Source organism: Corythoichthys intestinalis, chromosome 22 (genome assembly GCF_030265065.1).
Source record: "Corythoichthys intestinalis isolate RoL2023-P3 chromosome 22, ASM3026506v1, whole genome shotgun sequence".
In the NCBI taxonomy this organism is placed as follows: Eukaryota; Metazoa; Chordata; class Actinopteri; order Syngnathiformes; family Syngnathidae; genus Corythoichthys; species Corythoichthys intestinalis.
The window spans coordinates 13,594,517-13,612,644 of record NC_080416.1 but is presented as its reverse complement, the minus strand read 5'-3'; the positions used below and the strand labels follow the sequence as shown (position 1 = coordinate 13,612,644).

The 18,128-nt window shown below is 39.6% G+C and overlaps 1 protein-coding gene across 2 annotated transcripts in view; it reads left to right on the top strand.

Annotated features, from left to right (window-relative positions):
• The window catches only part of LOC130910532 (teashirt homolog 1-like), a 281,199-nt gene that overhangs the window by 7,570 nt on the left and 255,501 nt on the right, over positions 1–18,128 (top strand). Inside the window, exons 1-3 of one of the 2 annotated variants that reach the window (XM_057827928.1) lie at positions 9,270–9,354; positions 9,641–9,688; positions 15,049–15,171. The gene's annotated coding sequence lies outside the window, so the exon portion shown is untranslated. Of the gene's footprint in view, positions 1–9,269; positions 9,355–9,640; positions 9,689–15,048; positions 15,172–18,128 lie in introns of those variants that run through there. The other variant, XM_057827929.1, reaches the window with a different exon arrangement.

The window sequence follows — 18,128 nt, the reverse complement described above, 5'->3', positions numbered from 1 at the left end:
GTTATCGACATGCTCTTGCCAAGAATCGAGATATTGTTTTAAGGTGTCAATGTTAAAATATAAAAAATAAAAAGGAACCAACAAGTTGCTACCAAAATCTTTCACCATAATAGTGTCTCAGTTAACTCTTAGGCTGCACTGACGGTGCACAACACCCAATCCGTTTAGACTGGGAAAGTTTGTTCATTCGAAACCAGAGCATTCAGTCATTCTCTCCGATTTTCATGGCATTTTCAGGTCACTTGCAGTTCGTTTTAGGGCATTTACAGGTCATTTCCTCTTGAGTTTGAGTCACTGCCTATAGAGCCTACCCACGTACCACTTGCTCGCTGTATGGTTCCGCCCACTTGTCCGTCAAAACATAGTGTTAACCTGTTACGGCTACGTACAGTTCTCCTATTTACGGCGTGTTTTTCTGCTCCTTAACATTAATAATCAAAATGGTGAAGGCGTGAGTGGCTGTTGGTTGCACTAACAGAGAAGATGGAAGGAGAGACCTGAAGTTTTACCGTATTCCGAGGGATCCAAAGAGGAGAGCGAAATGGACGGCTGCAATTCGACGTGAAAACTGGACACCAAAAAATCACCACAGACTATGTAGTAGTCATTTTATATCCGGTAAGATGCATTTAATATATATTTAGAGGGTTTTGGCCTGACAACCACAATTAAGATCATTGCTAGGCTAATCGCCGACAACATACGACATAGTACGACATAGTTTCAAATTCAAGATGTTTGTGACTTCCCTTTCTTCCACCATCGTTATTTTTTGAACAATATTTAGCTGGTACCAAGTGAAAGAAACTGGCCTCGTCTACGGGGCTGACAAATAACCACAATTAAGATCATTGCTAGGCTAATCGCCGACAACATACACGTATGTATGTAGTGAGTGCTATCGCTAAACCATATAAACATTAAAAGCCCTAGCTCCATTGACAAATGACATGAAATACATTAGACTTGACAGTGAATGTTAGCAAGAACAAAAGATTTTGAATTGAAAATTTCGTAACTCACCTTCCGAGCACAAGATTCCTGCCGAATTTTCGTGTACGAGGACCTGTTTCACCCAACCAGCAACGTAGCATTTATAAGCCTCCAAGCTCTTAAAGTTTTTCAAACTTTCGTGAGAATAGGCTGATTTTGTGAGGACAAGATAGTTGTAAATATCAGGGTCAGGCAGAGACGGTGAAGGCAGCCGGTCAAAAATCATCGATCTAGGCATCAAATATGGATCTGGCGACTGTATAGAACGAAGCTTTTCCACATAACGCCTTTTATGCAACAGATCCAGTGAGTTTGCGGCATCAGAAAGCACCGGGTCTTCCATGAAATGCATTTTAAATTCCGCCATCAATTGAAAACAATGCTAATACAGAGTCAAAATGACGGACAAGTGGGCGGAACCATACAGCGAGCACGTGGTACGTGGGTAGGCTCTATTCATTTGGGTGATTCCCAGGTCACTTCCTGTTCTGTAACTCAAAATAAACAGGAAGTGACCCATAAAATACCCCAAAATCAACAGGAAGTAACTGAACATTAACAGTTAAATGACCTTAAATGGCCCAAAATTACCTCATTGCCTGGCATTGGCTGACACTGACGGCCATAGACGTCCAATCTGTTTGAACTGGACAGAGAATGAATTCGCTGCCACCCTCCCAGTTCAAACGGCTTTAACGTCTACTAGTGATAAACTCTATCTAATTCACAGCAGAAGCTTGTTTTTCTGTTTTTTAGTTGTTTGTAGAATATCCTAAAATTATTTCCTGACCAATGTATTGATAATCGTTGTATCGCCATATCGTCAGATCATCGTTATCGTGCGCTTTGCATCTCAAATCGTATCGTATCGTGAGGTACCAAGAGGTTCCCACTCCTAAGTGGTAGCTCGACATACGATCGCTTTGACACACGATCTTTTCGACATCCGACCAAATGCTCGAAATATGACGATTCATGACAGTGTCGCAATTTGTTTTCCCAAAAGACTGATGCACGGCAGATTTTCTTGTGAAAGAAATCAACATGACATGGGTTCCAAGAATGTTAAAGCAGGTAATGAGAAAAGAAAAAAAGGTGAGGCTTACCACTGAAATGAAGATGGAATGATGGAAAAATATGAGCGTGCGGTGCACGTCCATGAACTGCTTGACAGTACTCCGACGACCTCTGTTCGCCAGTCTTTATACGTTAAGGTGACAATTATTATTCTGGTATCGTTGCCAAAGAGATCACCAGCTTTGTCAGGTTTTTAATCATTTAATTCAGAACTTGTGCAACAAAACCCGTGTCGCCAACTGATAGCAACAACAAGACGTGAAAAGAGAAAGTCAACTGCACTCTCTCACACTCTGTGCATTCAGGTACACTACACAAAATACATAATCTATTGCTCTTGTAATTGCTTTTTGCAATAGTAACAGCAGTATTTATTAAGGATTTTGTAAAAAAGCACTGACCTGGTGTGACTAGAAGAAAGGATACCACTGCAGATAGTCCTTTTAGAACAATAATGATGCCCGTACCGAATTAATTAGACCAAAACTTTCTCTTCATCAACGCGTTGCCTTTTTATTTTCTTTCTGTGAGAACGCAGGTCTTAGCTTTCTTCAGGTGGGCAAAATATGCCTGATCATAAAAACAACAAATTGCAAATCGCCACCAGGGGGATCCAAAACACGTAACATGCAAAGAACCTGGCATTTTTAACAGATTAGTGGGCAGTTTACATGGCGACTCTGTGACACGAAGACGCAATGACTGTGTTGCGAAGTTGCCTCGCGTGCATATGGTGTCGGCGAAGACGAAAAATTCTGGATCCTGCCTCCAAAGTGGAAGAATTCGATTGCGGCGGATTGAAGGGGGCTATCTCCGCATGCATATCAAAGGCTCCCGCGGCGCGACACCGCGCCGATAACGTCAGCACTCGTACACGTCACATTTGGCGTGCGCAGCGGTGCTACTCAACATTAAAAACAGCAAGTATGGCGGAATGTCTGCTTTAATTTACTGTTTTAATAATATTTTTAAATTAAATATGTTGAATGTTCCCATTTTTGTGACTTTTTGAACAAAAGAAAAATGCCATCGCTTTGAGTGGGCGGGCATATTTTTTTCCGGGCTGAGGTACTTTGGTGGGGTCAAAGTGCATCATTCGCTGTCGCCTTGTAAATCTGCACTGCCCCCTAGGGCCTGGCATGAATAATACATCGCTTTCATGCGGAATTGCAACATCGTTCGAATGGAGATGGGCCCATATAAATGCAAACATGAAATTGTTCGTCATCTCGGAGAGTCACCACGTAAACGGCTCGTAAATGTAGGTTTTTGGGCTGTGGAACGCATTAATGGAATTATATTGTATTCTTATGGGAAACTCCTGCTCAACATACGAACATTTCGACTTACAAACAAGGTCTTGGAACGAATTAACTTCTTATGTAGAGTTACCATTGTAATGTGTCCAAAGAAGATGATTGCAAATACATTTAGGTCTATGACTCCCCTTCACACACCAGGCGGTTGACCCTCGCAATGTGTGTGCTAATGAAAAATTCATCTTTTTACTGCATTGGTTTCTGACTGAATGTTGTTTCATGCCAAGAAAAACATTTTTTTTAATGTGAAAAATCATGCGATACGACATGGCATTTTTTGATTGGACGGAATCATGACCTCGGAATCACCCAAATGAATAAGCAGTGACTCAAACTCAACAGCAAGTGACCTGTAAATGCCCCGAAAAATCGGACAGAATGACTGAATGCTCTGGTGTCGAATTAGTGCTGCAACGATTAATTGATTAACTCGAGTATTCGATTAGAAGAAAAGAAAAAAAAAGTCCAATTAAATTTTGCTGCTTCGAGTATTCGTTAATTAAAGTGGCGTTGTAATGGTTTGTTTTGAAAGTTTTTACCTTTATTTTCATTGATTTGGGTGGATACACGGCCCTTGATGTTGATTTTTTTTAATGCATTCGTAATTTAGTTTAAAGGTATATTTAGCCATTTTTTGTGGAAATATGTGTCTGAACCATTTGTTAAGAGCATTGTAAAAAAGCGTTAGCATTTTATAGCATTTAAGCTAGCGGACTTTTGCTATGTAAGTTAGTCAATTGTTCTTTTGTTGTACATAGATCTTTTTTTTTTTTTTTTTTAAATACCGTGTGAGGCTCAGCTCAGGTATTTCAATTTTTTATGTTCCTTATCCGATTACTCGATTATTCAAAATAAATAGTTCATCGATTATTTGGCTACTAAAATAATCGATAGCTGCAGCCCTATTTCGAATGAACGAACGTTTCCAGTCTAAATGGATTGGGCGTCGAGCACCAATGGCACCCTTAGAGTTACCTGAGACACTGTTATGGTGGAAGATTTTGGTAGCAACTTGTTGGTCCCTTTTTTTTTTTTTCTTTTAAACACTGACACCTTTTTAAAACGATATCTCGATTCTTGGCAGGAGCATATCGATAACCTTTTGGGATACAAAGTATCACGATATATCACCATTTCAATATTTTATCACACCCCTAATGTTTTTACCGTGCGTATGTAGTTGTGGTACTTGTTTTCACTCCTTGCAAATAAGTCCTTGTCCTAACGCTTGTATCATTAACACAATCATCTATTGAGAGAAGAGGTCTGACGCCCTTCACTGTATTCATTCGACTGCTCTTTGAGTGAATACCTGCCCTTCATCCCCCACCCAGCGTCTGTGATTTCTCGCCCGCACATCCCACTCGCCCACCGCGTCATCTTTTTTTGTGAGTGCCTTTTATCTGCGCCAAACGATGGCATTCGCCGCCGTCACCGCAGTATAACACGAGGCAGACTCACATGTCTGTGTTGAGCTAAACCAGACGACCCTGTGAAAGGAATCAAATCATTCCACCATGTTGAGAGCCAAAGTGGTAATTACTCATAATTGGTGGGCTTCAATTTTTCTCTCTCACTTTTTTTTCTAAATTGGATGATTTCCTTTTTTTTTTTCCCCATCTACTTTTGAAACGATGGCAGATACCTCAGAAGTTTCAGAGAGAAAATTGAAAACAGAGTTCGTTTCACTTGACTTGTGTTACTGTTCGACTGATGACAATCGCACATTGTTTTTGGGTTTTGCATACAACCAGCCTTACATTTTCGTTTTCAGATTACAAGTAAAACAGTAATTTTTACAAAAACTGACACGTGGTTGGCTTCATGTTGAGACTGAATCAACAGGACCTCTGCCGGTTGCAGAGTTGTCCATAAGTATGACCTAATTTTTAGCACAGTTATCTAATAAATTGTCAGGGCGCAAACTGCAACGTGCACTGTGTTTGTTTATCATGCCAATAGAAAATCAACAATGTCTCTGCTACATGTTAGAAAATAGGGCTGAGAACCTCTGGGTACCTTACGGTTCAATTTATGATACAAGACTTACGATAACGGGGATCACATGATATGGTGATACAACAATTAAAAATACATTGTTTAGGTAAGCATTCTATGATATTCTACAAAGTATTGTCATCCATCTGCTATTAATTGGAATGAGTTTTTCACCAGTACACATCCAAGCCGTTTGAACTGGGAGGGTCGCAGCGAATTAACGTTGGTTCATTTGCTGCCATCCCTCCCACTTCAAACAGATTGGACCTCTATAGCTGGCAGTTGCAGCCAATGCCAGGCATGAGTTAAATTGGGGGAATTTCACATCATTTCTTGTTGATTTTGGGTTACTGAAACGAAAGTGACTCAAGATTGTCCCCAAATGAATGGGAAGAGACTCAAAATCAACAGGAAGTAAATGCCCATAAGACTCTGGTTTCAGTGCCATTGACAGCGCTAGACGTCCTATCCAGTCAAAATGAATTGGATGTCTACCGCTGCCAATTGCAGCCAGTGAGTTCACGTAGACACTATTCTAATGGACGATTTTGGGAGCAAACTTTTGGTTTCTTTTTTTTTTTTTTTTAATGGTGACAACTTTCTAAAATGATATATTCTTGGTGGCAGCATATCGATAACCTTTTGGGTTACAAAGTATCACACTACGTCACTTTTTCGATATGTTGTCACACAAGTCTCAAGACTGCTCCTAAATGAGGGCATTCCACCTCTAAAATTTGTCACAACACAAGTAAAATTTTCATCTATTTGAGGGCTGCAGCTATCGAATATTTCAGTAGTCGATTAATCGATAGACTAATTAGTTCGAATAATCGAGTCATCGGATAAGGAACATGAAAAATTAAAATACCTGAGCTGAGCTTCAAACAGTATTTTTTTTTTTTTTTTTTTTTAATGAGGATCTATATACAACAAAAGAACAATTGACTAACTTGCATAGAAAAAGTCCGTTAGCTTAGATGCTATAAAATGCTAGGGTTTTTTTTTTTTTTTTTTTTTTTTTTTTTTTGCAATCCTCTTAACAAACGGTTCAGACACCTATTCTCGCAAAAAAACGACTTAATATACCTATAAACTAAATTATGAATGCATTAAAAACATTAGCTCAAACAAAAACTTAGCTTATGTTGGTCTTAACAGGGAGCAGTTGGATTCATCCATGTGAAAAGACAGACCAGAGGGCAGTGTATCCACCCTAATCACTAAAACTACATGCAAACACTTTCAAAATTAACCAACGCCACTTTAATTAAACGAATACTCGAAGCAACAAAATTTAATTCGAATATTTTTTTCTAATCGAATACTCGAGTTAATCGATTAATCGTTTCAGCTCTAATTTACTTGCATCTCTGCGAGAAGGACTTTTGCAGATTTAATTAAAAAAGCATATTATTATTCTTGACTTTTTTTTTTTTTTTTTTTTTTCTGGTGGCTGACAAATAGGGGTGTGACAAAATTTCGGAATGGTGATATATCATGATACTTTGTATCCCAAAAGGTTATACATATGCTCCTGCCAAGAATCGAGATATTGTTTTAAAAAGGTGTCATTTGGGTGATTCCCAGGTCACTTCCTGTTCTGTAACTCAAAATAAACAGGAAGTGTTCTGTAACTCAAAATAAACAGGAAGTGACCCATAAAATACCCCCAAATCAACAGGAAGTAACTGAAAATCAACAGGTAAATTACCTTAAATGGCCCACAATTACCTCATTGCCTGGCATTGGCTGCCACTGACGGCCATCGATGTTCAATCCGTTGGAAGTGGGAGGGATAGCCACCTTCCTAGTTCAAACGGATTGGACGTCTACTCGTGATAAACTCATTCCAGTTCACAGCAGAAACTTGTTTTCCTGTTTATTAGTTGTAGAACATCCTATAATGATTTTCTGACCAATGTATCGATAATCGTTGTATCGCCATATGGTCAGATCATCGTTATCGTGAGCTTTGTATCGTAAATCGATCGTATCGTGATGTACCAAGAGGTTCCCACTTCTACTGACAAACTTCTACTCCACACTTAGGCCTCATTGTTCGCGGCAATGCGCATAAAACTTGATAAAGCATGGCGTTTATCAGTAATATAGTAAAAAATGAAAACATTGACAGGTTTCCTCCAGCTCACGGAAAGTTGGATTCAAGATTTATTAATGTTGTTTGGAACTGGGACGGACGGGCACAACAGGATGTCACGTAGTGTGATCTAGTCGTATGACATCTGACAAGTGGAGCCGCTTAAACAACATGGAGTATTGGGAAGTGATATCAATTGAATTATCTGTTTTATTCTTACCACAAAATAAACATTTTTATCAATAGACTTGCAAAGTCAAGATTCTTTGATGAATTTCATCATTTTGATAGCGCCATTGTTTAGTTTTGCTTGCGTAAATATTGCAAAAACCTACGAGATCGATGCCATATCACACTCAAAAATCCAAGATGGGACGAATTTTTAAAGTATTAGTATTTAACATTAAAAAAAAAAAAAGCAGGGCTCCAGACTGTGACCAAAATTAGAGCCAGTACGAGTATTTTTTGTTCATCTACTTGCACATGCACGACCAGTAACATTGCAGTTTTTGTATATGGCCTTAAGCACGTGTCACGGTACCTCAATAACGATGAATGACGATAAGTTCGCCCAAGCGGACTGATATATAATTTGAAAATCTGAATCAATGCATGAAATGCAGATTAACCGTTTCTTGTTGATTTATTTACCAGCTTTCAATTTAATATATTTAACAATTGTACATGCAGTCTAAACATTTAGTATATAAAAAATGTATTGTTAAAAATAAGAAGTATGAACATTTAAAATGGCTTGTATGGCTTGAAGAATGTACATTGTCAAAATCAATATGCCTGTGCAAACATGTCATTGTAACACAAATGACTTCCAGCTTGAACAGTACTCTTCAAAAACACAACTTATTGTTCATGGCTGCTGTGACATAATTACTCAACACAAGTGTTTACTTCAAGGTTTCAGTTTTTTTTTTTTTTTTTTTTTTTTGTAATCCCAGTACATTTTTTAATACATGCAAGCACACATGAACCCCTGCACAGACACATACACATTAAAGCTATATTGATCTTCTGCAAATGAAACACTTTTTGATGGCAGTAATGACACAGAATTAAGCACATACAGAAAAATAGCTGGGGCCATTAAAGGGTCATATTATAATTTTCATTGTTGGATTGTACTTTATGCTGAATGCTTTACCATCACAAAAGCTATCAAAGAAATCACACACAGAGATACAAAATAACGTGACATACTAATTGCTAGATGCAGTCGGTGCCCAATTCACTCATTAAGTTCAGCCGTTTTGACAAGGTTAGAGCCGCTATCCGACTCCATCACTGTCATTTGTAACGTTAACCGCTAGCGTTAGCCACTAGCGTTAGCCTGTGGCCTGGCTACCAGTAGAAAGCACCCTCTCCAGAAATCGTGAGAACAAGGGAGGACAGCGGGTGAAAGCCTGTCTGGATGCCGCCAAGAGTCTACTTATAATGTCGGGTGAAAGTTTGACGAATCTCCCTTAAGCCACACTCCATCACGTTTACCTGTAGCGTTAGCTTACCGGGCTTCTGTTTGTTTGGCTTCCTGATAACCATGCGACTCCATACGTAAGCACACTGACTGCTTTCTTATAGGGGAATGAACATAGCCGAACAACACAGAGTCAAAGCGGGATGAAAAGATTATATTTTCTTGTTTTATTAAATTACAGAATTTACCGACATGGTCAAAATGACGTTGGTCATTGTGAAGAATTTCAGTAACTCTAAATTTTTGGTTTACCGCCCTGCTTTAGTGTGGAGCGGGTCAGGGGCTCGACACACGTGAGCCGATAAGCGATGGTGAAATGCGAAAGTCAAAGCCGTTGAGCTGGAAGCCTACACATGGGGCGCGATGCGACTGGAGCGGTAAGCAACCGCAACACGCACCGCCCTCTCCCTGTGGGTCATCGCTAGTCTCTGATTAGCTATGAATTTGCAGTGCATTTTAAAATTTTTGCTCTTTTATGAGGGCCAACAACATTCCATAATGCTGCTTTTTTTTAGAAATGTCCCGAAAATCATGCTGAGAGGTGTCAATATATTTGTTTTTCGTGTGATTTTCGACTAAATTATTCCAAGTAAACAATCTAAAATTGATTGAATTTTAACTCATTATTGAACTTATGGTTTTTTGTTTTTTTTTCCTCCTCAGGCCAATGCTGCTTTGGCTCCATCTTGTGGCATCTGGGAACAATATGAGGTGAGTTGAGGAGCTTCATTTAGATAAAAGTAGCTATTTGTGGTTTCTTTCAAAAACTTTTACGGGTGGTGCATTGTTTGAAAACAAACTACGTATATTTCTACGATAATTCTGTCCTGTTTTTGCTGAACCCAAATGGTGAAAATCACAACGTTATCGTAACCAAACATTACATCGTTTAAACGGCTTTTGGAAAATGGTTCCAAACAAAGTAATCCTGCGTGACCTCGCCTGTAAAATCACATTCTTGTAAAATCAACATTTTCATTTTATTTCACGGGATCTCATGACCCACTTTCAGGCTCACCAGCTGAAAAAATTCCGCCGGCCAATGTCATTCCGATCGGTTTTGACAAACGTAACCGAAGGCTACACAGAATTGCCTTTGGAACCGTGCATCCATGGCAACTTTAAAGAAACTGGCTTCATGTATTTGATAGCCAGCCTGTTTATGTAGGCTCCATATGCTAGGGCTCACTTGTCCCACCCCCCACCCTGTAGGCTTGTTTTGGGGGGCTGGGTGGCGCTGGAGCCCGCAGTGTGGCCTGCCAGCCTCACAGACATCAAACTGGCTTTCTTGGCAGCGTGGCATCGCAGCAGCAATAACACGAGGCCGAGCTGTTATTTTTACAAGCGCTATTACACCGAAACTCAGTATGTGTGTGCAATAACACACTGGGAAAACACAATGTTTACACACGGATCGCTCTACTAGGAGCCCCACCTCCTCCCCTTTTCTACCCACGACACACACTTGGAGGGAGGGGGTCGTGAGGTGGTCCGGCACACAGTAAATCACATGTGACACGGCAGAGGTGCGTCTCTTGACACGCCGCGATGGGGCGGGCAAGGGATAGCTTCTTGAATCAAGGAACGCTGGGACACTCTTTACTTTGATGTCGCGAGCAGCCAATCATTTTTTCCAGTCTAATTGGCACGGATGTAAATTCATCCTGGAAGGAGTCGCAGTGACGTGCGTTCGCCTGGCCGAGTTAACCCCACACGCACTCAAGTGTGACCCGAGGTGCCCGCCGCCACCATCGCTGATGGCCGCCAGTATGCTCCTGTCGCATCTCTATGCCTATAGGTCGTCACCTGTGATGTTTTAGAACTTTTGAAGGAGATTAAAGATTCCCAAACCACGGGGCACATATTACAAATGTACTGTGATGTCAAAATGATACATTCTTTTCACCAGTTCATAAGATAACGTTAAATGTGAGCATTTTCACCACAAAATTAAATTTAAATATTAGAAGAAGCAAAGGAAAAGCATAAAATCGTCCAATGATTAAACGGGAGTTTTCGGCCAAGTCATTTTTAACTTCATTTTTGAAGAAAGTGTGTGTGGCGTAGTGAAAAAGTATGGCTTAGTACCATCTTCACAATTCCTCAGCTTTCAAAGTATCACATAGAGTAGGTATAAACTTTAAAATGGCATGTGTTCACTAAAACCTGTGTTTATTATGGTCTTCCACTGTAACATTTTGCTTAGTTTGAATGGTAAAACTGCTGAACTGTGTTAGAAGTAGGGCTGTCAAACAGTTTAAATTTTTAATCGAGTTAATCACAGCTTAAAAATTAAAAATCACAGCTTAAAAATTAATTAATCGTAATTAATCGCAATTCAAGCCATCTATAAAATATGCCATATTTTTCTGTAAATTATTGTTGGAATGGAAAGATGAGACACAAGACGGATATATACATTCAACATACTGTACATAAGTACTGTATTTGTTTGTTATAACAATAAATCAACAAGATGGCATTAACATTATTAACATTCTGTTAAAACGATCCATGGATAGAAAGACTTGTAGTTCTTAAAGGTAAATGTTAGCACAAGTTATAGAAATTTTATATTAAAACTAGGGCTGTCAAAATTATCGCGTTAACGGGCGGTAATTAATTTTTAAAATTAATCACGTTAAAATATTTGACGCAATTAACGCACATGCCCCGCTCAGACAGATTTAAATGACAGTACAGTGAAATGCCCACTTGTTAATTGTTTTATGTAGTTTTGCTGCCCTCTGCTGGCGCTTGGGTGCGACTGATTTTATAGGCTTCAGCACCCATGAGCATTGTGTAATCAATTATTGACATCAACAATGGCGGGCTACTAGTTTGTTTTTTGATTGAAAATTTTACAAATTTTATTAAAACGAAAACATTAAGAGGGGTTTTAATATAAAATTTCTATAACTTGTACTAACATTTATCTTTTAAGAACTACAGGTCTTTCTATCCATGGATCGCTTTAACAAAGTTAATAATGTTAATGCGATCTTGTTGATTTATTGTTATAATAAACAAATACAGTCCTTATGTACCGCATGTTGAATGTATATATCCATCTTGTCTTATCTTTCCATTCCAACAATAATTTACAAAAAAATATTGCATATTTTATAAATGGTTTGAATTGCGATTAATTGCGATTAATTACGATTAATTAATTTTTAAGCTGTAATTAACTCGATTAAAAATTTTAATCGTTTGACAGCCCTAATTAAAACACCTCCTAATGTTTTCGTTTTAATAAAATTTGTAAAATCTTCAAACAAAAAATTAACTAGTAGCTCGCCATTGTTGATCTCAACAATTACACGATGCTCATGGTGCTGAAACCCATAAAATCAGTCGCACCCAAGCGCCAGCAGAGGGAGACAAAACACCAAAAAACACAAGTAACAAATGGACATGACACTGTGCTGTCATTTTAATCTGTTTGAGCGGGGTTTGTGCGTTAAATGCGTCAAATATTTTAACATGATTAATTCAAAAAATTACCGCCCGTTAACGCGACAATTTTGACAGCCCTAGTTAGAAGCAAAACTAATTATTTAATTAAATACTAAAATGTTTAAAAACAAGCAGTAAGTAAGTGTAATTTAAATGTAATTTAAAGTACACTTGAACTCACGCTGTGCTTTACATAAGCATTCAAAATATATTTACCTTTCAAGCAAGTCTCCAAACTTAAGTTTGTATTTTTTAGGACACACATAACACCCAAACTTGAACGTCTCTCGTGTTTGAGTCCAGGTTGGTGCCGACCATGACTACATCTCCTCAAGGACGGGTTTGTCCACCATACCAGTAGCGATAATGTCCAAATCTTCTATATAAACACAAGCCGTGGCACCGGCTGCCTCGCAAGCGTGCCTTTGAAGTGAAGTAACGACGCGGGGGAAGTTAATTACGTCCCATTATGCAGGCCGGGCGCGACTGCGCGCTTAGCAAAGGCCATGTTTTTCCCTTTAATTAACTGGAAAGCCGAGCAATCGCCTGTCAGGCCGCCGCTAAAAGAGCGGGGAAGAAGCCCTCGGGGCGCTGATGAGAGGCCGCTAGCGACGGCCATGTGCTAATTGCGCTACGTTAGCGTCTTAAACTGCGCTATCACTTGCCACTTTTTTCATCGTCTCGCTCAAATGTGCAAAGGGATATCTTCTGGTAGGGTGCGTCTCCAGGGAGCATAGGAACTAGGGACGAAAAAGCCCTTTTCAACTTAAAAGCAATGCCGGTGCCTTAGCAATGTGAGTTGTTAATTGGGAATTCGAACGGAGGCACCCCATGATCACCCTCAGCTAAGAGGGAAACTTGATTTTTTTTTAATATATTTATTTTTTTCCCCTGAAAGCTTGTTAGCAGCAAGAAGGAAGTAAACACTTTTCTAGAAAGTAGATGATGGGATTCAAAGACAAGCCAAAGTTATGTCTAATAGAAGGGTACTATTTTGGAGTCATGTTGTCCATCTATAAGGACCTTCGATTACACCCAGATTTTTGCTATTTGTGGCCGGTCTGTTCTTGCTATACCGTTTCTACATACAGTAGACACAATTCCATTGTCAATTGCATCACTGTGCATTGCCAAAGGGTGGCGCTAACCACAAACAAAATCAATTCTGTATTGTACAGTAGTTACACAGTCTTACTGTTTATACTTTAGTGGAATACATATGTTATTGTATGTCAAAGCCATATTTTAAATAACTGGCTCCATCTTGCACTTAGACTTGCTCGCACACACTTTCGTGTGCGCATGTGTGTGTATGAGAGTGTTAGGTGGGTTATCAATGACAATGTAGTTGTTATTAATGTCCACTGTGTTGTAATATGTGCTGGGAAGAGGGTCCATCGGCGTCCCACTTCCCCCCCAGTCCCAACGGCCCCCACGCAGGGCTCCAGCTGTCTGGCTCCAGTGTGTAAAAAGATCCAGGCGTTGTCGCTCCTCTTCTACGCTCACAACCTCTTAAAAGAAGACTAAAAAAAATCAATAATAAAGCAGCCAACAAGGTGATAAATGTGTGAGGTAGTTTTTACGATGCAACACATTGATGTGAGGAAAAAGTGTGCTTGCCAAAGGCTCAGGTGTGGCAAATATTTTCTTTATAGCCCATTTCGGCTTGGAACAATGGAAGAAATGGGTTTAATATTTTTACACGTAAATGTTTTGATTTACTGCAGCTTTATTTTCTTCATCACCTTTCCAATTCCTACTTTTATAACTTTCCCCCCAACATTCTTTAATAATGATAATAACAATAATAAAAAATGTTATTTGGAAATTACTTTATATAACAAACAGATCTCAAAGTACATAATGGATCTAAAAACAGTTAAACCAGACAGATCAGCTCAACAAAGCATATTAAAATATTCTTTTTAAGCATCTTTTTAGTCGCACATTTAGGGAGAAAAAAAATGAACCCACTCGTTTTTCTAAAGTCACACTGGGTGCATATTGTGCTATATATGGAACTTGAGAAAATAATGAGAAGTTAACTGAGAAAAAATATTCATCATAAATTAAGCTAATCTTACAGATTGTGTGCAAATATAGAGCAGCTGGCTACTGGATGTTACTAATAGAAAACATCTAAGTTATTTCCGTTTTAGTTACTTTTTATTGAAATAAATAAATAAATAGCATTTTCATTTTAGCTTTTGTGGCAGAAGGTGACATTTTATGATGAGACTGCATTTTCTTGGCATAATAAAGTGAAATTGGCATTTTTGTCTGCACATATTTTGATGGTGAAGGCTAGAATTTTCATGTTAACTTTTTCAATCTTTTAAATGTAGCATTTTTGTGAAAGCATTTCATAACAAATTTGAGCTTGATCTTGACCATTCTTGCAGCAGAAACTAATATTTTCTTGGCAAAAATGGCATTTTCGTGCTAATGTTTTGCTTTTTTGTTGTTGTTGTTCGGGTAAATTTACTTCACGGCATCCTCACATTTTAATGGCCCATAGAAAGACTTCATGTTTGTGTGTTAGATGTTGAAGGGCACTTGATCAATGTTGCGTAAATAATATCTGGATTTGTTCTGTTTTTTTGCTTTTGAAGCCATCCGAAGAGGTCAGCATGGTTGACATCTTTGCGGTTCAAAGCCAAGCCACTTCCATAATGTAGTCGCCGCGACGAAGTGCGGCGCGAGTACGTGTCATCTCAAGTCCAAACACAAGTCAGGTAAGAGAATCAAAGTGGAATCATTTTGACTTTCCATCTGTCTCTCTCTGGCTCTCCCCGCCGTCGGCCACCCTCCCTCGCCGCTCCCGGATGGGTTCCGGCTGTCGAGCGGGTGGCGCTGGTGGCCGGCGTGACGGCTCGGCTGTCTGGTGTCGCGTGCGATCAGGGCGCACGTCGCGCGGCGAGGCCGATCGGAGCTGAGCGCCTCCGCCTCACCGCGGGTCACCTTTCACGGGCAATTAGTGTCGGAGCACGGGGCGCGCTCGCGGCTTGTCGGCCCCGCTTATTGTGACGCTGCGCTCGGCCCGCCGCTCCCCTCTTCCTCCTGCCGTTCCTCGTTGCCTCTCCATCTCCTTGAGTTTTCCCCTGATGTGCTTTTGCCGCTCTCTGGCTAATGGCTGCTGTCTGGCAATATGTTGTCCAACTGTTCAGCTCTGTCTTCATTATACACGCTTGGGCTACAATCATGTAATGCTGTACGTATGCACATTATTCCAATTACGTCTCCCAAAGTTCTCCTTCCCAGGGCTTAACTTTCATGTTTTTTTCCCTACAAAACTTTTGTCACCGCATTTTCATGATGTGTACTCGGTGACTTTGGATTGGAGTGTTAGAAGTTGGAAAAACAACTGAAGTTTACCGACTTGGCCAGTTTTAGATTTCCATTTCATTTCCAAATCACAGACTTAAATGGATTCACGGATAGAAAGACTTGTCGTTCTTAAAAGATACACGTTATTATGATTTAAAATAATTATGATTTTGAAACCCCTCTTGATGTTTTCGTTTTTTATACAATGTGTAAAATTAGTTGAACTAGTAGGTCACCATTGTTGGTGACGTCACATGGTTACGCTGCCATTCTTCCAGAGATGACTCTAGCGACATAAACATGTCATCTGTTCAACTCTTTCAATTGGAACCCTAGAGCAGACACGTCCAAAGTCCGGCCCGGGGGCCAAATGCGGCCCTTGGTCAAATTTCATCCGGGCCCCAGCCTCTGTTGTAAAATCAATAACGTCTGGCCCCCATAATAAAATGGTCAGCAGTACTGCTACCAGCATATGAAGTAGCTTACACACTAAATGCTGCTCCTCATTTACCCACTAAAAGGCAGCAGCACTCTAAGTAACATTACCCCGTGTGACCCTTCCAATTTTCTAAAATGGCGACAGGATAAGTGGAAATTGGACTATTTCTTCACTAAAATACGCAACAACTGTGTCTGCCTCATTTGCAAAGAGACAGTCGCTGTTTTTAAAGAGTTCAATGTAAGGCGATATTACCAAAAAAAAAAAACACATTGACATGTACGACAAGATTACAGGGAAGATTCACAGCGGATTATTGAAGCAACTTGAAGCTAGTTTAATTTCACAGCAGCAGTATTTTGCAAGAGGCCAAGAGTTGAAAGAGAACGCCACAAAGGCTAGTTGCGAGATTGTTGAATTTCAAAAATCTAATCTAATCTAATAAAAAAATACTAAAGCAAATGTGACACACAGAATGGCTGCTAAAATTTGCTTAAATATATTGTTCTACGTAAAGGATGTCAGCCAAGGTCGGCCCCCCACATTTTTACCACACCAAATCTGGCCCCCTTTGCAAAAAGTTTGGACACCCCTGTCCTAGAGGAACATTAATGAGCATGACAGCACTGTCGATATTTTACAAAACGAGCAGCAAAAGCAAAATGAACAGCAAAGACGGGATGAGACGAGAGTTGGGGGAAAAAATGGTGTTCTGCCAAAATGCACTACACCGGCGAAATGTTCTACAAGAGGGGTATTTGACACCCAAAGTACTACCAAGGGCTTTCAGCTTGTGTTTTTTAGATGCATACAGACAGAACATACTAAAGACACCTTAAGAAATACTTAAACGTAGTATTATCAAATAAGGTTGGTTTAAATGTGCTACGTTACTAATGTGGTCAGCAGATCAACAATTTGCTTTAAAGCTACCACAAGAAAACACAATGCTTAAAAGTATGAGAGGGGAAACATGTATAAAAAGTATTTTGAGGCAATGAAAAGGTAATAAAAGACTTAATAAAAACACAAATAGTAATTACTCGCCGCTTTTAACCGATGAGCACACGTATTGGACGTTTCGCCGCGTAGAAGGAATTGCAGTAACCCGATAGTATTCGTCGAATGACAGTGACAATTAACGTCATCACTCCGAGTGTCCATTGCGCGCTTAAACCATGGCGCCCTCCGTAGGTCAAAACATGTTCTAAATATAGATGATATATTAAAGTGCCTATGACAGCAAAAAGCATGTTTTTTTTCATATTTTATTTATATTTTATTTTTATTGTATATTTTTTATATATTTTATGCTCCTGAATGAAATGGACCGCTTGGATCTGTGTGGAAGCGATCACTATATTTATTTAGTTTTTTTAATCCCACGCCATGAAAATGAGTGACTTCTGGCTCTAGTCTCCAGTTGAGAAAGAGGACGCTGTGACGTTTATGGTAGAAGGAGTCCTCTCACTATCCAGCCGTACTGTTGTATGAGAAGGACTAAGGATTCATCTGATTTTGCAGATTAATTCGTTTATTTTTCACATCACGCCAGCCAAACGGCTGCAGAATTTTTTTTTTTTTTGCACCAGGGAGAAGTGAGTAAACATACTGTTTTGTATTATGTCAAATACTGGGATCATTTTAATACGTAGGTAGCTTGCATTTTGTGGCTGACATGCTCCTTCTCCACTCGGCCAACGACATCGGTGGCTTGTCGCACATCCCCCCGCCGGGAGAGCACTATGCTCGGTTTATTGCCCTCTTCATGTGCCAGGTGTTCTGTCAAATTTCCCACCCGATCAGAAATCCGCGAATACAGCGATTACAAAGTAAACACTACAAACTTTCGTTAAATTAAGGACTATTTACTTCCATTTCATCATGGATGGGCAGGTAGAAAAGATCTCCTAAGACACATTCTTT